The sequence below is a fragment of the Prionailurus viverrinus genome, chromosome D4 (genome assembly GCF_022837055.1).
Source record: "Prionailurus viverrinus isolate Anna chromosome D4, UM_Priviv_1.0, whole genome shotgun sequence".
Lineage (NCBI taxonomy): Eukaryota > Metazoa > Chordata > Mammalia > Carnivora > Felidae > Prionailurus > Prionailurus viverrinus.
This window is the reverse complement of record NC_062573.1, coordinates 22,649,157-22,670,988: the sequence shown is the minus strand read 5'-3', so window position 1 is coordinate 22,670,988 and position 21,832 is coordinate 22,649,157. Positions and strand designations below refer to the sequence as shown.

The 21,832-nt window shown below is 35.4% G+C and overlaps 1 long non-coding RNA gene across 2 annotated transcripts in view; it reads left to right on the top strand.

Annotated features, from left to right (window-relative positions):
- Positions 1 to 659: 659 nt before the first annotated feature.
- LOC125150432 (uncharacterized) overlaps positions 660 to 21,832 on the top strand; it is a 219,468-nt gene continuing 198,295 nt past the window's right edge. For both annotated transcript variants that reach the window (XR_007146344.1, XR_007146345.1), the window contains exons 1-2: positions 660 to 906; positions 1,444 to 1,566. This is a non-coding gene — a long non-coding RNA (uncharacterized LOC125150432). The remainder of the gene's footprint in view (positions 907 to 1,443; positions 1,567 to 21,832) is intronic.

Sequence of the window (21,832 nt, the reverse complement as noted above, 5' to 3'; positions counted from 1 at the left end):
GTAGAGTTTTATGTTTACTTTTATCAACCTGTGTCTCTCAATCTGTGTTGTACATGAGAATTTCTTCCAGGAAGAAAACTCACAGAGGTAAATATATCAGAAACAAAGCAGGATGATTAACAGAATACTCAGAGAGTAGGGACCATAATTGCTAAATACTGCAGTACTGTTCCAACACGAGAAACGATACATACTTGACTGACCTTTTTCCAGAGAATAAAAGAGAAAATATGGAAAGAGAATATAAAAGAGAATAAAAGAGAAAATAAAGAATAACAACCAAAATGCCAGACTGCATTAGATATATGGGGTCTTACTCTCATTCAAATCACTCCAATTTAATGAAATATAGAGGGTTCTCATGCAAGGTGACATGTGTTGAAGCCAAGATTGTATGAAAGAAAGCAACCATAAATAAATATACACGTAAATAATGTAAATATTTATTTATTTTAATATTATGTATTTTATATATATGTACGATTGCACGGGATTGCGTTGACAGGTGGCGTGAGCCGAACTCCTTAGGAAGAGTCTGGGAGGAGGAGCCTCAGCGCAGGGGCACCCAGGTGTTTCTCATCCCAGGCCTCCCAGGCCAGCCGGCTCCCAAGATCCCGCGAGATCAGGCTTCCGCCCGGAAATGTGCCTGCAGCTGCTTGCAGTGCCTCGGATCGATGCAGTTACTTGGCTGTCTCAAAGTTTTCAACACCTAGGAAAAAAACAGTTTCTCTTTCTGGCTTTTATTCTCGATATTCTTTAGCTAAATTTGTTTCACAAATTAAAAAGAAGAAGGAGAAGAAGAAGAAGAAAAAGTGAAGAAGCAGTTTCTTGTTCCTGGTTCTAAGGACACTAGAAAGCCTACATAGAAACCAGGGGACATTGATGACTGGATCTATGTAATAATGGGTGAGTTGCCTGACATCTCTGTATTTATTTTCTTTGGATGTAAAATGGATATAACAATACCTTCCCCGTAAGTAGGGTCATTTTGAAAATTAAAAGTTTTAATAAATGTACGTGGCACATAGTAAGCTCTAAATAAATAGTAAGTGTAATTCTCATGGTGTCATCGTCAGTATCCACAGAGGCAGCAGCATTAGTTGCCATTTATTCCTGTAAATAAGAACTTATCCATTGGATTGTGTAGTCAAGTAACTTATCCCACTGACCTGATAAACACTATTTTATATAATAACCCATAGTCAGCTTTACATCTAGTAGGCAAGAGAATTTGAATTGTTTTATGAATTATACTACTTTGTGAAAGTGAGGAAGTCACTGAAGCAGATGGGCTACACTTGTTTTCTGTGGAAACCTACCAGGATGGTTCCTGGAGAGAAGAAGATTAGTTAGTTCACCCAGAAAACTAAGATATATATATATGCAGAACAAAGTGGTACAGTTGCCTTCCAAGTAAATTTTTGTTTTCCTGCCTTGAAACAGACAATTCTTTATGGCCCTAAAGCATACTAATCTCACTGCAAGGAATCATACGTCCTTGACGAATGTCACCCGTCCAGTCTGTTGGGAAACTAGTGACAGTGTGGGCAAGGATAAGACACAAGGGTAAGTGAAAATTGTCTCAATCATTGGAGATAGAAACGATAGTGTAAAAGAGACATTTTCCTAATATTTAAACTTCTTTCCATGGTAAATTGACCTTGCTATGTAAATTATTTTGCTATAATTTTGGATATGATTTCCTGTTGGCTTATTTAGAATTTTCTCATTTACTATCATAATTAACAACCATCTATACTATAGTTTAGTATTGAAGGTTTTTTTTTTTTCAGGCTTGTTCTACCAGATTTACATTATAAACCATTAGATGTTTTTCTGTATTTCTTCATGCTCTGAAAAGGCAATTATAGTATTAAAACATGCTATACAGACTTAGAGGTTAAATTAATGTAGAAAGCTATTTACTCAGAGTTTATCTCATTATTTCCTTATAGTTTTCTATATCTATCATCTGTGTTTCTTTGAGTCAATTCATAATAGTGGTTTGAATACAATGCATAATTGTAGATACTGAATATATCAGTCAGGGTTCTCGAGAGAAATAAAACCAATAATAAAACCAATAGAGTGGTGTGCATATAAAAATATTTATTTTAGGAAATTGGCTTATATGATTGTGAAGGTGGGCAAATTCAAATCCTGTAGGATAGGTTGGCAGACTAGAAATCCACATAGGATTTCTGTGTTGCAGTGTTGAGTCATAATTCCTTCTCCAGGAAACCTCAAGCCTTCAACTGATTGGATGAGGCCCACCTCAGCATCAAAAGCTATTTCCTTTGCTTGAAGACAACAGATTATAGATGTTAAACAAATCTGTAGGATACTTTCACAGCAGTAACACAATATCCAGAATACTGTTTGACCAAGCAACTGGGAACTACAGCCTAGCCAAGTTGACACACAAAATTTAATCATCATAAACATCCTGCTTTTTAGAGTCAAATTGATAACAACTCTTCTTGAGCATTTTCTCTCTTAGCTTAGCCTTAGTTGCTAATAAATGATCTGAGGTCTCAAAGACTGACAGAACACATGTTTATTCTTTACATACCCTACCCGTGGGTAGGCTTGGCTATGGTTCTGCCCCATATTGTCTTCCTTTTAGGACAAAGACTGGTGAGGCAACCTCTAGCTAAAACACTGCCAGTCTCATGGCAGACAGGAAAAAAAGAGATGATGAACCCTATGCTGGCTTTTAAAGTTGGTATTTATGGTATACGTATTCAGAATGTATTAGCCACAGAAGATCACTTGGCCAAGTCTGCTGTGGGGGTGTAGGAAGGGTTATATAATCCTCTATCCAGGCAGAGCCTGGTAGGTGAAATGGTCAAGCCTGACAACTATGAGACAGTGATGTGTAATCCTCCCACAGGAGGGAGAAGCAAAAAATAGTACTATCTATCATAAAGGTAATTTTCAATGTGTCATCAAAATAGTCTTCTCAAATGTTTAAATAGTTTGAGCTTTCTATAAAATTGTCAATGAATATTCACTATGCAAACAAGGACTTATAGGAAGTAATGTTAACTTCAATGTATTTATAGTAGAACAAGATTTTTTTTTGATGTTTTTTCTTTAAGGTGTGAAAGTGGTTAGTAGTTTTAAATTGATTCTCCTACTTAATAGTTTATATGCTCTGATTAATTCCATAATTAGTAAGTTTGGTAAATATGGGATTATGGAATATAAACTATTCAAGATAAAGATGTCAAATAGTTACAGGTGTTGCATTCTTTCTAGCTCCCTACCCATCTGATCCTTAGTAATGTGACAGAAATGAGCATGGAGATGTAAAAATAAGGGAAAATATGCATCACTACTGAGAGCTATGGAGAGTTTCCACTTAAATTCTAGAAAATGCTGTACCTAATGTGGAAAGTTTAGGGAATAACCCAGTGGGTAGCTTGCTTTTCATCTTCTAAGTAAACAATACAGAGCCCTTTGGATACGTAAACAAAGATTATGTACCCCAAGGATAATTCCACAATTCTGTAGGTGGGAGAATCATAAATAAAGATAGGATATGAGAAATGTAAAGAATACAGAATATTTTACTTGAAAACCCCTTTCCTGCCACAGAATACAGAATTCGAAGGTATCTAGCTGATTGGTGCAAGGACTGGGTCCAAGTCTTCAAACACAAAGTTTGTAGTGATGTGTGTGGCAGTGTTATCCTTAAATGACCAGAGAATCTCTACTGATAGCATGAGAAATGAAGATAAGAATAATTTGAGGAATTAATTGCCGTCTAAGAAAAATGTAAGGAAGTTACATTAAGAAGGATGATCGAAGTAAGAGCTTCTACCCTGAAACAGCAAAAGGCAGAATTATGGGGGTGAGAGGGGAGATGTACAATTTATGACAGGCAATATATACAATATAGGCCTCCTATATTTACTACTAAATGATTTATAAATTAACAAAGAAAATACTAGGAAATATTGTGTGCATACACACACACACACATACCACAGGAAACACCTCAGGATAGCAATTGCTCTTATAATGGCCCTAAAGGAAGCTGGGATCTGAATCACTAGCTTGGCTCAGAGTTTAATTGTGGGCCTAAGAGTGCAATTATGTTTAGACTAGTTTCTCGTCTCATAGAAACAAATCCACTTCCGTTCTTACCAGAGTTGGTAGTTCATTTCTGGTACCCATCCAGAGAGTGGAAAGAGATATTTTAGGCCCTATTCAGTGCACTCTTGCTCTGTACTTCAAGATGGGAGTCCACATCTGTCCTCAACCTATATGTAGTTCTTGGCTTAAGGCCCTGACCTACATGTGTTTCAAGACCTCATGCCCAAAGACTGTGTTCCTAGCTTGCCCTATGTTATGTACCATCTGTCCCCATTTACTGACTTAGGCCTTCTGTCTCAGATAATGATTTCTCTTTCTTGATTTCAAAAATGAATATGTATATATGTATTTAAATACAAAATTATTATGAGTTTAATGCAAGAAGGGAACATTTTATTTTTAAAAAGGGAACATTTTAAAGTGTTCTTAGCCTTCTTGACCCAAAAGTATCCAGTACTTTTTGTATACATAGAGATGCCTTTATAGAGCAAATGTTTCTGTCCTGTTTTATTCTAATAGGTGAGCCAAATTTGGTCTCTGTGTATTGGACCCTAGCTTGTTTGTTTCTTTTGTTCAATTGTTTATTTATTTGTTTTGAGAGAGAGAGAGAGAGAGAGCAAGCAGGTGAAGGGCAGAGAGAGAGAGAGAGGGAGAGAGAATTCCAAGCAGGCCCTGCACTGTCTGCGGAGCCCAAAGCAGGGCTTGAACTCACAAACTGATATATCTTGACCTGAGGCGAAACCAAGAGTCAGACGCTTAATCAACTGAGCCACCCAGGAGCCCTGCTTGAGTATTTCTTTACCGTGTACCAATACCCATCAGCTCAAATATCCACCAGTGCCAAACTTTTTACCCAACCAGTTATTTAAAATATAGTCCAACAGCAGATTTTTTCTTCAGAATTCTTTGGCCCAAACATTCCCTGCCATGCTGCAGAGTGACATCACCTAGACTCGTAAATTCCCCTCTGATATCCTTGCCCCTGGGGAAGTTCCCTTCCCTTCTGAATAGGGACCCCATGCTATAGCCCCTAGACAGACTTCCACTATGTGGGACTTGGTGTCTCATGCAGCTTTATCCAAGTGTCTCCTGATACTGCCTCAAGTGGCCATCTTCCTTGATTATCCCGAAATCCTTTTAACCCCAGCTGCTGTGTATGGGGACTGTAAATGATTCCAATTTGATGCTTTTACTCCTGGATCCAAGCTTCTGTTTTCATTATTAATTCTAGGAGTTTTAGGTTGACTCCATTTTTAAGGCCCTTTCTCATTTTTTCCAGGTAGCCATTTTGTCACGTTTTTCCAGATAGTCATATTTCAAGCATGTTCATATGATTTTACCCAAAACCAAAGTAAAATGAGAGTAGATAACCATTGAAAATGTGTTGTGAAGAAAAAGCATGAGGAAGGCAATCTAGTTTTATTAATAACCAAGTATGATTTAAATAGCAATCTCTGATAGTAGCTGCATGCAAATCAAATGAATAAAACAAAGTTTATTCTGATACAATAACTCCACATAGAGACACAAAATTAAATTTCTCCTTTCCTTTATCCGTGCAAAACACAAATCATAAGAATGTACTTATATAGGAATTTAATTATATGTTCAAATAAATGTATATCTTAAAAAAAAAAAAAGACTCCAGGCAGCACCAGATTTCTTTCCCTCCAAACAGCTATGAAATTTTGGGTTATACGGAGCTTATTTACTGCTTTCTTATAATAAAATGACAATCTCAAAGAGCAAATATTTTTGATCTCAAGATATCACATCATTCCATAAATAGATCCCAAGATATCACAAAATATTCCATGAACACCATAGTTCATATCATAGGTTTTATACTTATTGCCAAGGAACAAAACTATCTACAAAAATTTTATCAAACTGAGATTTCTACATATTAAAGGGGTGATTAGAATTATTTCTCAAAGTGATTATGATGCCCAAATTTTATACATTACTATCTTTTATATCTTTAGTGACAGTTTTTAGCAAACACAAGATAAAATTGAGCATTTACCATTCTATAAAACATTAAATGGCATACAGTCTGATAATAGAACTTCTGATTACATAGAAATAATTTGCATAAACTGTAAACTTACTGTTTGGAAAGTGTATTTTAGGTTCTATATCATAATTATAATTCAGTTTTTTTTTTTTTTTCAACGTTTATTTATTTTTGGGACAGAGAGAGACAGAGCATGAATGGGGGAGGGGCAGAGAGAGAGGGAGACACAGAATCGGAAACAGGCTCCAGGCTCTGAGCCATCAGCCCAGAGCCTGACGCGGGGCTGGAACTCACGGACCGCGAGATCATGACCTGGCTGAAGTCGGACGCTTAACCGACTGCGCCACCCAGGCGCCCCTATAATTCAGTTTTAAAGCTTGCATCAGGAGATGTTAATTCAAATGCTTTCAGCAGGCAAGCAGGTAATATAAATGCATAAGACATTATAGATAGATGACAATCTATCTTGGTTATTTGGTCAAAGATAGAGTTCATTTCTGACTTAAAGCATTAAAATTCTTTTTTATTATTACTTAATAGCATCCTAATTCTCAGATTATCTGATATTATCACTGGCATCAGTTTGCTCTCAAGATTTCCAAAATAATTTCACACGAATTTTTTCACTTGAATTTTACAGTCTTCCAAAGTGCAGTTTATCCCCCATTATCTAATAATAGATGACAAATTTAAGGTCTGGACATGTTGATTAACTTTCTAAGAATGACCTGTGAAATTATATACATAGATTATGTCATAGAGAATGTAGACATGGTTCTGAGAGATGCTAGTCAGCACTGACCTGGAAGCCTTACCCACACCAGCAGCCCGCATAGAAACAACTCCACTATTATTGGACCACTATCATTTTCCTCAGGTTGGAAAGAAAGCAAACCTAGTCAGAGAAAGGGAAGAAAGGTATGATGAATGGAAATTTGCTCTCAAAATTTGTGTTACTAAAGTATATAGTGAGGAAACAGTCCTCTGGAATACATAAATCCTGACTGTGGAAAAGGATAGCGATTAATAGTGAATGGAGTTGGGATTCAGAGGTCCAGAGTTTGATGATATAACTCTTCTGTCATGGAAACAGAGGTCACAACAAAGCTGATCTTACACTGACTCTGAAAGAACTAAGGAAATGGGAATCCCATGTGCATAGGATCCATTACCTGGGACAGAAGCAACTAAAGAGTCACATGGCTCAGCTTCACCAACCACCTGGTACTTTTCAAGAAATCATCTGCATCAAATGAACAGGTTATATGTTTCCTTTCAGAGGAAACTTTTAATTAGAAATTTTAACAATACAGGATTTATTAAAAGATGCAGACTCCTTACTTCAAGTCAGCATGAATAGTCCAAAGGTATTCACTATGTGTTTAAATAAGTAAGGTATATAACAGAAAAAAACAGTAACACAAACTCATTTATTCAGAAGTAAATTATAAAAATAATTTTAACTATTCTTATGACCACTGAATATCCTAAGACATATGGTTCAACAACAATATTCTATAAAATCAAGGACAAGAGATTTCCTATCCCATTGGGTTTTTCTTAGGCAATATGTAGATTTTGACTAACAATCTTATAAGCCCCCACAGAGCACAACTTAACATAAACATTAAGAATTGATGCAATTACCACAAACCTCTCTGAGCAGACATAGACCAAAAGAAAAGTAAAAATTTCTCCAGAGCATGCCTTTTGCATTCACTATTGTTAATTTATTTGCTTGTTGTTTTTAGATCTATCATAAGTATATTCAAGGAAAAGTGAAATCAATAAATATAACAGATTCAAATGTTTGATCAGCAAGTTGTGTGCATATAATGAATCAAAGGGACTTCATTTTCCATTTCAGTTGTATGCTAAAAGATGTGGTTTTATGATTAATAAATAAAAGATATATTTTTATGTTTGCCATAAAAGAATTATGTTCAAGAATATAAAATTTAATTAAATTTCACATAAATTCCATATAAAAATATATTCATGTATATTAAAATATATTCATATACTCATATAAAAACATTTTTCATAGAGAAATCAGTGTGGTCATTGAGAAAAAGGTAGAAGATATTTCTGTATAAAATCACTTTACTAACATAGCATCATTTTGAATAAGCAATACTAAGAAAAACTATTAACAATATATAAATATTTTGAGAAATAAGCATAAGAAATACTTAGTAAAAATGTTAATTTGATTTTCTTAGTTTTTTTAGCCAAAAGGAAAAAAAAGTTCCTATCTCTAAACAATTTCATCATATAAAGACAGTTTAATAAAAACAAGAGTTCCATGAATGTGTTTTGCCCTGTAGCTCTACATTTCACCTAAGTTGGTAAAATATATATCCCAAGGAAATTTAGCAAGAATTTATCAAATAGATAAGAATTTATCATTTTTTAAGTGAAGAAAATTTAAAATTATTCCTCTAATGGCTTTTTTATTACTATTTTTTAGTGTTTATTTAGTTTTGAGAGAGAGAGCACGAGCCAGGGAAGGACAGAGAGAAAGGGAGACATAGAATCTGAAGTAGGCTCCAGGCTCTCAGCTGTCAGCACAGAGCCCGATGCAGGGCTCAAACCCACAAACCATGAATTCATGACCTGAGCCGAAGTCAGACACTTAACCAATTGAGCCAAACAGGCACCCCTACTGACTTACTTTTTTAAATAAAATTAAAACTTAATATTTACATAGTAATAATTTCCACATTGTTCTCCAGAAAACCCAGTGGCTCCAGCCAATATAATATAACCACATATACACAAAAAGTGAATTGTGAGCAGCATATATGTAAATCCAAATACACACATGTATTTGTAGGTTTTTATTATTTATAGTGTTGACCAATTTCCTCAAGTATTTGTATTTTTTTTCTTTTTTATATATTTATATCTGCATTCTCATTATTGGTTTTTCACAATTGCTAATTCTCTATTGTATGTCTTGAATGAACTATCTCCCAGTTATCTCTTTCACTCTCTGCTGGCCCCCCCCAAAAAAACTCATGGATAAATTTATATGTGAAACCTAGCTTTTACATTTTATCCTGATTGTTATTTTATGATTTTGCCAAGTTGATTTCAGTTGTAGGCTAGCTTTGAATTTTAAAAATTGGGAGACTTTTCCAAAATATAAATTTGTCCTAGTTTTTGTTATTTTTATTTACAGAATTAAATAATAGTTGTAAAACAAAACTAAAAGAGTACTAAAGTATATAAAATAAAAATAAAAACTCACAGTTCTTCCCTAAATCCAAATCCCAAGTGTGAATGTTTTAATGTTATGTGTATCTTTCTGAAACTCACCCCTCCCCCACCTTATAATGTTTTGGGGATAAATGTTTAAAACTGTGTGTGTAATAAGCATAGCATGCCTATTTACATACGTATTGTTTTTACACTAAATATATACACTGGACAGCCTTTTCATGTTTAGTGCATACTAATCTCATTGTTTTTAATGGCACCATTATACCTTCATGCAATTATTAGACCTGAAGTAGCATTCCATGGAAGGTTTTCCACAGTATAGAATTCCATTAGATGAAGAGAATCCCTTTGAAAGTGTTGGAAAAGAATTAATGTGATGAGTCCCCAAGAAGGTAAGAATAAATGGAATACAGAGTACAAGTTAAAGAATAAAGAGCAGGAAATATGAAGGGAGGAATTATGCATGGCTTTGCATACAGGTAGTTTGATAGATGTGATGACAGGACATTTTGTCAACTTCCGTCTAATGTCTTATCTTTACTGTCTAAAGTAGAAGATATAGTTTGCTGTGGATAGTGAGAAGAGGTGGTGCAGTGGATTTGGATTTGTTAGTGTCAGGTTAACTAAGCTGTAATTAACTTTCCATAGTTTCTTTACTTTAAGGTTTTGAATTAAGGTCAGCTTCAAGAGAAAGTTGTGTGATATTTGAAAGGTGAAAAGTAAAGAGCTGCTATTGTGCCCTGAAAGGTTGGTGTCAGATCTGAGGCTCCTGTTGCAGCTTGTATAAACTGTAATTCATTTGCTAGTTTATCTTAGTTGGTCAGTGGCCAGCCTGCAACTCCTTCATCTCCTACTGGATCTCATATCTCTTCCTTCAGTTTCTCCAAGATCTACGAGAAGTGCATGCACAACTCTGGTGAAGGTTATGATTTCCTGTTGGAAATGATGAGAGACAGACATGGGTTCCAGTTTTTGCTGAGGACTTAACAGTTTGTCCTTGCTGTCTGTCTGCCTCTTCCCATCCAGCTTTATTTTCAATTACTGACCTAGAGTACAGTGACTTCTTAACCAGACTCAGAAGCAAACCTTCCAGATATTTCCACCCCAGATCCAACAATTGAATCACATAAAGGTATAATCACTATTAATAAGTCCCTTACCGTATATTACTTATTGTGGCTCTGATTCTTGAGTCAAATTCTATGTAGTTAGTATGCTTTGATATTCCAGGAGGGCTTTTCTTTTAACTCTTCGCAGTAAGTGAGAGAAAGCTAATTCAAAGTAAAGAAGAAAAAAGATATGCATGGCTAACTTAACTGGGAATTACAAAGTTGATATGACTTTGATCACATATCATTCAAGGGGTACAGAAAAGATGTTATTAGAGCTCTCTCTTTCTCCACTTCTTGTTTCAGCTTCGTCTTTGCGTTGGCCACATTTTCATTCTGATTTTCTCTGTGAATGACACCTGCAGTCTCTAGATTTATACTGTATCAGACTAGCAACTATACCAGAAAGCAGTGGTGCATCTTTTCAGTAGTTTTAGCAAAATTATTAGGGTTGACTTTTCACTGGGCCAGCTTGAGTAATGGGTTCTTCCCTACATCAATCAGTAACTGACAGTGCTACAGAATGTTTTGATTAGCCAAGCCTGGGTCATGTGCCCATATCTGAAACTCTGAAGTGGGTCAGACCAAAACCAGTGGTATTGTCTGAATGTGGAAGGAAAGTTTTCTAGTTGAAACTCAATGCAGTATGCTCAGAAAATTGAGGAATAGATGTGACGCAGACAAAATCCAGAGTATCCACTACAAGAAAACTGATAAGATTTGACATATCAGTGTGGAGAATGGGAGATAAAACTTAGTAGGTACGTGGAAATGAGTTAGAGACAACATTAAAGGCCCAGTTACAATTGGAATCTTTAATGTATAGAGATTTTGATTTTCAGCACCTTGGTCAGCAGCCAAGAGTTGAGGTATAAGGATAGAGAAGGAAGATGGTTTCTAGAGGGTAATCCATTTCCTTGCCTTTGTCAGCTTCTAAACCATCAGTATTCCTTTTCTTATGACTCTCTTGCCACATCTTCAAAACTAGCAATATGTCATCTCTCTGACCCTTCTTCCACAGGCACATCTCCCTCTGTTTACAGCCCTGAAAGATTCCCTACTTTCAAGGATTTATATGATTCAATTGGTCCCACTGAGATAATCCAGGATAATCTCTCCATCTCAAGGTCCATACTCTTAACCACATCTGAAAAGTCCCCTTTGCCATGTGAAGTAATATACTTACAGTTTCTGGGGGATTAGAGTGTGGACATCTTTGAAGGAAGGAGGGACATTATTCAGCCTACCACACCCATCATCTCCCAATCACTTATGTTATGTGAATCTCTGATAAATGACACATATTATGGAAATTCTTTTTTTAATTGAGATAAAATTGGCATATGACCATATATAAATTTCAAGCTTACAACATTATAATCATCTGTATCCATTAAAAAGTGATCATTTGGTCCCCTATATCCATTTCCCCCACCCTAAAACCTCACTTCCCTTCTGGTATCCACCAATCTGTTCTTTGTGTCTATGAGTTTGTTTTTATTTATTTTGTTTGTTCATTTGTTTTGTTTTCATTTCTGTTTCTTTTAGATTCCACATATGAATAAAATACCATTTTTGTATTTCCTTCTGAATTATTTCACTTAACACAGTATGCTCAAGGTCCATCATGTTGTCACAAATCACAATATTTCATTCTTTTTATAGCTGACTAGCATTCTTTGTGTGTGTGTGTGTGTGTGCGTGCGCGCACACACGCGTGCATGCCACATCTTCTTTATCCATTTATCCACAGATGAGACACTTAGATTGTTTTTATATCTTGGCTATTATAAATATTCCTGCTATGAGCATTGAGGTGAATGTATCTTTTCAAATTATTGTTTCATATTCTGTGGATAAATATCCAGAAGTGGAACAGCTAGAATGTATGGTAACATTTTTCTTAAGTTTTTGAGGAATCTCCATATTTTTTCCATAGTGGCTGCAACCAATTTAAATTCCCACCAATAGTGTACAAAGGTTCCCTTTCTCCACATCCTCTCCAACACTTTTTATTTCTTGTCTTTTTGATGATAGGCAATCAAACTTGTGTGAGGTGATATCTTACTGTAGTTTTGATTTGCATTTCCCTAATAATTTGTGTTGTTGAACATCTTTTCATGTGCCTGTTTGCCTTCCATATGTCTTTTTTGGAAAGATGTGTATTCAGATCCTCTGCCCATTTTTTAATCAGGTTGTTTGTTTTTCTTGTTAAGTTATATGAGTTCTTTATGTATTTTGGATATTAACCCCTTGTCAGATATGTGATTTGCAAATATCTCCTCCCATTCAGTTGGTTTCCTTTTTGTCTTGATAATGGTTTTCTTCAGTATGCAGAAGCTTTTAGTTTGATGTAGTGCCATTTATTTATTTTTGAATTTGTTTCTCTTACCTTTAGAGTTAGATTCACAAAACCATGCTAAAAACAATGTCAAAGAATTTACTTCCTCTGTTTTCTTCTAGGAATTTCATAGTTTCAGGTATTACATTTAAGTCTTTCATCCATTTTGAGTTAATTTTTGTGTATGGTATCTAGTTTTATTCCTTTTCATGTGGCTTTCCAGTTTTCTCAACACCAAGATTTGAAAAGACTGTCTTTCTCTTTATGTTTTTGGCTCCTGTATCATAAATTAATTGTCTGTCTATGTGTGGGTTTATTTGTAGGCTCTCAATTCTGTTCACTTATCTGTGTGTCTGTTATTATGCCAACTACACTGGGTTTTTGTTGTTGTTGTTTTGCTTTTTTGTTTTTGTTTTTTTGTTTTGAGAGAAAGCGAGAATAAGCAAGGGAGGGGGGAAGGGGGAGAGAGCATCTTAAGCAGACTCCACACCCAGTGTGGAACCTGAGATGGGGCTCAATCTCAGGACCCTGAGATCATGACCTGAGCTGAAATCAACAGTTGGCCACCTAACCAACTGAGCCACCCAAGTACTATATACTGTTTTGACTGCTATAGCTTTGTAATAAAGTTTGAAGTCAGAGAATGTGATACCTACAACTTTGTTCTTCTTTTTAAAGATTTCTTTGTCTATTTGGGACTTTTTGTGGTTCCATACAAAATTTTAAATTATTTGTTCTATTTCTCTGAAAAATGCCATTGGAATTTTGATAGGAATTGCTTTGAATCTTTAGATCGCTTTGGGCTGTATGAACGTTTTAGCACTATTGAGTCTTCCAATCCATGTGCATGAAATATCTTTCCATTTATTTGTGTCTTCTTCAGTTTCCTTCATCCATGCCTTATAGTCTTCAGTGTGGAGGTCTGAAACTCTTAGTTAAATTTATTCCTAGGTATTTAATTTTTTGATGCAGTCATAAATGGGATGGATGGTTTTCTTTTTTTCCTTTTCTTTTTTATTTTAGAGAGAGAGAGTGGAAGTGACAGAGAGGGGCAGAGGGAGAAAGAGAGAGAGAGAGAGAGAGAGAGAGAGAGAGAGAGAGAGAGAATCTTAAGCAGGTTCTACGCTCAGCATGGAGCCTGGCACAGGTCTCAATCCCATGACCCTGGGATCATGACCTGAGCCAAAATCAAGAGTCAGCCACTCCAACTACTGAGCCACCCAGGTGCCCTGGGATGGATGGTTTTCTTAATTTCTCTTTCTGGTAGTTCATTTTTAATGTATAGAAATGCCACTGGTTTCTGTAGATTAATTTTGTTCCCTGCAACTTTATTGAATTCATTTATTTTAGTAGCTTTTGGGTGGAGTCTCTAGGGTTTTCTATATAAGGTATCATGTCATTGGCAAATAGTGACAGTTTTACTTCTTTATTTCTGGTTTGGATGTCTTTTATTTCAGTTTCTTGCCTAATTCCTGTGGTTAGCTCTTCCAATATTATGTTGAATAAAAGTGGCAAGAGTGGGCATGCTTGTCTTGTTCCTGATTTTAGAGGAAAAAGTCATCATTGAATATGATGTTATCTGTGGATTTGTCATATATAGCCTTTGTTATATTGTGTTATGTCCCCTCTATACCCACTTTGTTAACAGTTTTTATCATAAATGGATGTTGAATTTTGTCAAATGCTCTTTCTGCATCTATAGAGATGATCCTATGATTTTTATCTTCCTTTTTTATTATTAATTTTTTTTAATATTTATTTTTGAGAGAGACAGAGTGGGAGTGGGAAGGAGCAGAGAGTGAATGGGGAAGGTGTGGCTTAGTCTGAATCTGAAGCAGGCAACAGGCTCTGAGCTATCAGCACAGAGCCTGATGTGGGGCTCAAACCCATGAACCAGCAAGATCATGACCTGAGCCAAAGTCAGACACTTAACTGACTGAACCACCCAGGCGCCCTTCCTCCTTTTGTTAATGTGGTATATCATGTTGATTTGTGGATATTTAACTGTCTTTGCATTTGATCATAGTGAATGATCTTTTTAATGTATTGTTGAATTTGGCTTGCTAATATTTTGTTGAGTATTTTTACATCTGTGTTTATTATTGGCCAATAATTTCTTTGTGTGTATGTGCTCTTCTTATCTGATTTTGGTATCAAGATAATGTTAGCCTCATAAAAAGAATTTGGAAGAGGAGACTTTAATTTTTGGGAAGAGTTTGAGAAAGATACATATTAAATTTTCTTTGTTGCGTAGAATTCACTAGTGTAGCTGTCTGGTCATGGACATTTGTTTGTTCAGAAATTTTTGATTCCTGTTTCAGTCTCCTTACCAGTAATCAGTCTATTCAGATTTCTCCATGATTCATTCTTAGAAGATTGTACAATTCTAGGAATTTGTCTATTTCTTCTAGATTGTCCAATTTGTTATCATATAATCGTACTATCTCGTGTAATCCTTTGTATTTCTGTTATCAGTTGTAATGTCTCTTTCATTTCTGATTTTGTTTATTTGAGCCCTCTTTTTCTTTGTTAGTCTAGTTTTGTTAGTCAATTTTGTTTATCCTATGAAGAACCAGCTCTTAGCTTCTTTTTTTAAGTCTCTGTTTCACTTATTTTCACTCTCATCATTATTATTTGCTTTATCCTATTACTTTGGGTTTCATTTGTTCTTTTCTTACATCCTTTAGGTATAAATTTAGATAGTTTATTTGAGATTTTTCTTATTTCTTATGTTAAGTCTGTATTGCTAAGAACTTCCCTCTCAGAACTGCTTTTGCTGCATCCCACAGATTTTGGTATGTTATACTTCTGTTTTCATTTGTCTCTAGGTATTTTTTTATTTCTTCTTTGATATTGCCAGTGATCCATTGGTTGTTTAGTAGCATGATCTTTAGTCTCCACGTTTTTTTTTCCGGTTTTCACTTTGTAATTCTAGTTTCATAACACTGTAGTCAGAGACGATCCTTGATATGGTTTCAGTCTTCTTGAGTTTATTGAGACTTATTTTATGGCCTACCATGTAATCTAACCTGGAGAATGTTTCCTGCACACTTGAGAAGAATGTATATTCTGCTGTTTTTGGTGGAATATTATGTATATATCTATTTGATACATTTGGTCTAATGTGCCATTTAAGGTTAATGCTACAGAGAATATTTACAATCCCAAATCTGAGAATCTTTTTGTAATGATAGGTTTCTTCATTTTTTTATGTTTATGAAATTTTGGGTCTTCTATCTGTCATATTATTTTAAGTTTTCTTCTTCCTTTTTAAAATTTTTTTAATGTTTATTTTTGAGACAGTGGGAGACAGAGTGTGAGTGGGGGAGGGGCAGAGAGAGAGAGAGGCTCAGAATCTGAAACAGGATCCAGGCTCTGAGCTGTCAGCACAGAGCCTGACGCCGGGCTCGAACCCACCAACTGTGAGATCATGACCTGAGCCAAAGTCGGATGCTCAACCGACTGAGCCACCCAGACTCCCCAAGTTTTCTTCTTCTTCAAATAAGTTTACAAACAAAATAATATCTAATAAACTAGAATATATCATCAAATGTTTTGTGATTTTTCAATACTGTGATTATTGTGTCCAACTCTCTCTCTCTTTTTTTTTTTAATTTAAGTAAGGTAATTGGATGACATACTAATATATTATGCCTGGCATATTGGATAATACAATTGTTACCTTCACATGTGTGCCCTTGTGAGTGGTTGAGAATTCTTATAGCACAATTTTTCTCCTCAAAAGTTGGTACAAATTATTACACTGTATTTTGATTTCTAATATTGAAGAGGCTACATCTAAAACTTATCTGAGTTTTATATGGCATTTGACATGTTTTTTTTTAACTCTGATGTTCATATGATTCTTTGTCTTTAAAGTTTAATACTTTTTTCCAAAATAAATATTCACTTGGTTACTTTTCATTATGTGTATCTGTCGTAAATAGTTTTATGTGTAGACGTGAGTCTTCCCTTAGAAATTGTTTTCCTCTAATTTTTAATTATTTTTTCAGCTATATCTGTGTTTTATTTAATTGTACTAATATCAATATGAATTATATATAAATTATTTTTTCTGACCATTTTCATCTCTGTTCCTTTTCTCTATATTCTAGAACATTTTCTTTTAGCTATGCTCCACATCAATTATTATGTTTTGAACAGTTTCAACTTTATATTATACTGCTTCTAATTTAGTTTTAGGTTTTATATTGATAGTCTCTTCTCGTTTAAATTTATTCCTCAGACATGCCAGAAGCTTTTTCATCTCACTCTATTATTAGCATATTTTTATCTCTTATTTTACAGAACTTTATGCTTTAATTTCCTGAATGATACAAGTTTATGCCGCCTCAAATGTTCTAGTGATAGTATATTTCCTGAAGTAAATCATCCAATGTATGCTTTTGAAGCCACCTTTTTGCATGTTTGTCAAGATAATATGTGGATTATTAATTTGTGGCAGATCAATAGCAAGTCAATAAGTGAGATGTTTTATATTCTTTCATCAACCATTACCCAACATTTGAATGATTAAAAAAAAAAAGACTCCAAGGGCACCTGGGTGGCTCAGTTGTTTAAGCGTCAGACTTCAGCTCAGGTCATGATCTCACCATTCGTGAGTTCGAGCCCCACGTTGGGCTCTGTGCTGACTTCTCAGAGCCTGGAGTCTGCTTCAGATTCTATGTCTTCTCTCTCTCTGCCCCTGCCCCACTCATGCCTGTCTCTCTCTCTCTCAAGAATAAACAAACATTAAAAAAAAAAAAGACTCCAGGTTCTAATCACTAGGTTTGAAAGAACTACCAAAGGGAAGCCAAAATAAAAACAAATAAAATATCTTAAAAACTGATTTTTCTCTTCAGCTTAAAATAAAAGAAAGGGGTCTGTAAGTAGGAAATGAAAGTAGCAGTAATGTAAGAAAAAGAAGTAAGTTAATAGTGAGTGTGAAATTTTCTGTGGTGAGGAAGTAGACTGTTGGGGCTGGGAGGGGTGTCCCAGGTTCAGTCCTTAAATATCTTGCTGCCAGTGACAGAGAAGGGGACATGGGAAAGTAGAGAGAACCTAAATGGAACTAGGTGGGGGGTTGGATTCACATATAGTCCATTCCAGATAATATTTGGAGTCTAGAACTATGCCATGGACTCAACTCTAGGACTGTGAAATGTTATGCAGTCTAGATTTATTTCATTTAAATTGATTCAGGTATTTTGTATAACTTCATGTGTTTGTTTTAATGGTGATTCATGTTTCAGTGAGAACACACCTAAGCAATCCTAGTGTCTCCTTATTTCCCCTTAAATAGTATAGGTGAATCTTGTAACCCCTCCCTGTGATTTATGTCTGAGAATTTGTATAAAGCATACGTTGTATATTCTATGTTCAGTTACGCAGCAATCTGAGGAAAGTTGGTTAGTTTCAACTAAAAAAATTTTTTTTTGCTTCGTTATATTTAGTTCTGTAATTGTCACTATTTTGATTTGGGGTCGTTGGGGGTATTGGTAAACTTTGCCCAGTGGGTGAGGGTTCTGCTCTTTCTGGATTGCCCATTTGCATTAAAATTGCCGAGGAATTAGGTTAGTAAATAACTGAACTAAATGATTCTGCATGCTTTGTCACCTTTCCCACTTTAGCTATCTTTGCTGGTACTTATCTTTAAAACAATGGCTCCTTGTAGGCTGTTTTCCATCTTTTTCATGGTCCAACCTTATCTCCTTTATATTTTAATTATATTAGAATAATCTCACATCATAATTAAAGATCTAGGTCAAAGAAAGAAATAGCCACACATTTTATCACATAGCCCTGTCACCAAGGCCTTCATTCCTCCAAATTAGTGTATATTTTATGGGTTTTCTAAAAGGTCTTCCCATAATTTCCTGCAATATTGCACTACTCTCTAAAAAGGGGAAATGTGCATTTTCTCCTGGTGACTTCCTTTGATTTGGCTCAGTCTAAATTATCTGGAGCATGTGTTTGGCACCATTCCATAATTTCAGCCCTGGTGAAGGGTTTTGTTCTGTTTTGTTTGTTGTACATTTCTTTCTGGTTGTTTAGATCAGTTTCTTTTCTGTCATCCATTATACCATAATCTTTCTCAGAATTCCCTCCTGCATGCTTTTTCATTGTTGAAATATTTATATAGCCTACCAAGACAACTCTGGGAAAACAAGCAGGTCTAGAGGAAAGAGATTGGCAAGCTGCCTTAGCAACAGCATCTGGCACTAGCAACCAGCTGAGGCTTACAATGCTCTGGTAGAGAACACATCAATGCAAACTTCACAAACCTGAGAGCACAGTGGTTCCCTCAGCCTGGGCCTATCGCAGTTTATCTGAATTTCAGTGTTCCTTTAATGTCCTGATGACTGTAAGCCAGAATGTGCTGTTTGGCCTGAAACAGTTGTACTTATCACATCACCACATAGAAAAACTACAGGGGCAAGAGACATAGTGCCACTGAAGAAAAAAATAAGCTGGGAAAGTTCAGTCAACCTTGGGTGAAGTAATTGCAAAGCTGCAGGGGTAACCCAGAGCAATAAACTGAATTCCTAGTCATTTACCTTCCTGCTATAATCACCTTTGCAGCGATCTATGATAATAAATCAGCAGATCTGGCTAAGGCAGCCACTCCTGGGGTAAGACAAGATTAATATCAGAGCTTCACAAATAAGTGTACTCGTTCACAGGATGGAGACAACTCTCCTTTCACACTTGAAAATAAGAGTAAGAAGAGAGCTATACAAGTCTTGAAGTACAGTAAGTAACTGACATTGCTAAAAATAATACTTTTTTTTTAAGAGGGAAAAGCATATTCATATTCTTCCTAGTCACCTTTCTGAGAGAGTATGGTATCTTTTTAGCCCTGGGAAGAGTGACAAAAATCTCCAAAGTGGAACTTTTAAACTGAGGTTTAAACAGTTTATACTTTTAATTTGAAAAAAAAAAGAGTCTTATCTTTTACTAAAAATCAGATTTTATGTAGCTGTATACAAAAATCTTATGTATATATGCGGACTGTTGAATGCTTTTTACCATGAAATTAACTACTGCATTAGAATTTACCACATGGGGAAATAGAGTACAAAATGATCTTAGACTTACTAAGTAAACTATAACATTAAATTATGATCATTGAACCACTTTAGAATATTCAGTTAAATCTATGGTTTAATTTTTTAATATTTATGTATTAAAATTGAAAAATATGTATTGAGTAGATATTCAAGAACTCTGAGGGGCGCCTGGGTGGCTCAGTCAGTTAAGTGTCCGACTTCGACTCAGGTCATGATCTCACAGTCTGTGAGTTTGAGCCCCACGTCGGGCTCTGTGCTGACAGCTCAGAGCCTAGAGCCTGCTTCAGATTCTGTGTCTCTCTCTCTGCCCCTCTCCTGCTCATGCTCTGTCTCTCTCTGTCTCCAAAATAAATAAAAACATTAAAAAAAAAAGAACTCTGAGAAGTTTGGGATAGAGAGTTGAATAAATTGTTACAGTAGATAGAGGTAACAGACATAAGTGAATAATTATGAGAGAATGGAGTGGCTAGCCATCCAGACTTTTAGAAGAGTCCTTGCAGAGATGACATATGGGTTGGGTATAGAAGGATAATTTGTAGTTCATGGGCAGAAGATCATTTCAGGATTTCAGCTAGAAAGAATAAAATGAGCAAAGGAATAGATATATAAAAGGCTATGATAAGCTCAGACAACAGCAAATTGTTCAATGATAATAAAATGTAGAGTACATGAGAAGTGCTCTGAAATTAAAATGAGTAGGGATCTTATGCCTAATAATGAAGGACTCTGTGCATCACAGTAAGAAATGTTAATTTTTTCTAGCAGGCAAATGGCAGGATTTGAGTATTTTTAAGCTAGAGAGTGACATGAGCAGATATGCCTTAGAGTAATATGGACAAAGGAAGAGGGTGAGATTAAATTTAAGGAGAAAAAATAATTCTACTTTCAATCTCTAAACACTCTATAAAAATACTTTTTATCAGTAAAGTCATATTTATTTAAATGTTTTTGTTTAGTTTTACAAATTCAAAAAGTAATACCTTGTTTTTCTACTCAGTTAATGTTCAAAATGAGTTACTCATCTGAAACACACATGTCCGAAACATACATATCAATAGTGAACATTTCAGAATGTTTCACTGTTTTAACTTGATATCCCTGATTATTGATTCCTTTTTTATATTAGAATGTTCTCTAATCTCCTTTCATGATTGTTTTGTTAAGTGTATGGAAGAGGACTTATTTGTCTTGTAGAATCAAAATACAGAGAGCTGGGGCACCTGGGTGGCTCATTCAGTTAAGTGTCCAACTTCAGCTCAAATCATGAGTTCCAGCCCCGTATCTGGGCTCTGTGCTGACAGCTCAGAGCTTGGGGCCTGCTTCAAATTCTTGTCCCTCTCTCTCTCTGCCCCTCCCCAACTCATGCTGTCTCTCTCTCTTTCTCTCAAATAAAAATTAAAACAAAAATACAGAGCGTTTTCTGCTTTTCAAGTGATTGTTTGAAACTTGAAAGCCTACCACTGATTCCAAAGACAAAGATAATCATCTCATCAGGTGGACTCCCTGAAAACAACCCCTTAGAAATAGTTCATTTGTAGGTTTGCTACCGCTTCTGTCAATAATTTTCCACTAAGTCTATTTGATTTGCATGTTTACCCAAAATAGTTTTTTAAACTACAAGAAGTAACAAAGCAAGCAAGTAACACAAAGCAAAAATAATAGTCTTATCCTACATACCTTGAATCCACCCCCCATGATAAGCAATGTCAACAGTTGATATCTAGCCAGTGTTGATATATTTTCTAACTTAGCTAATATTAGCTAATATTCCTACCTTCGAAGGAAAGAAAAAGAAAAGCTGCAAAGCAAATCTCAGCTCAGTCTTCCATATCATACAAATAGCAAGAGTTTAAAGGAAATTATTCTTCTGAGCAATGAGTTGCCTTTGGTGGGGGTGCTGTAGCATTTCCCCTTACTTCTCCTTGTAAGAGGAGAGAGAGCTGCTTTCCTACTCTTCAAGCCAAGTGGA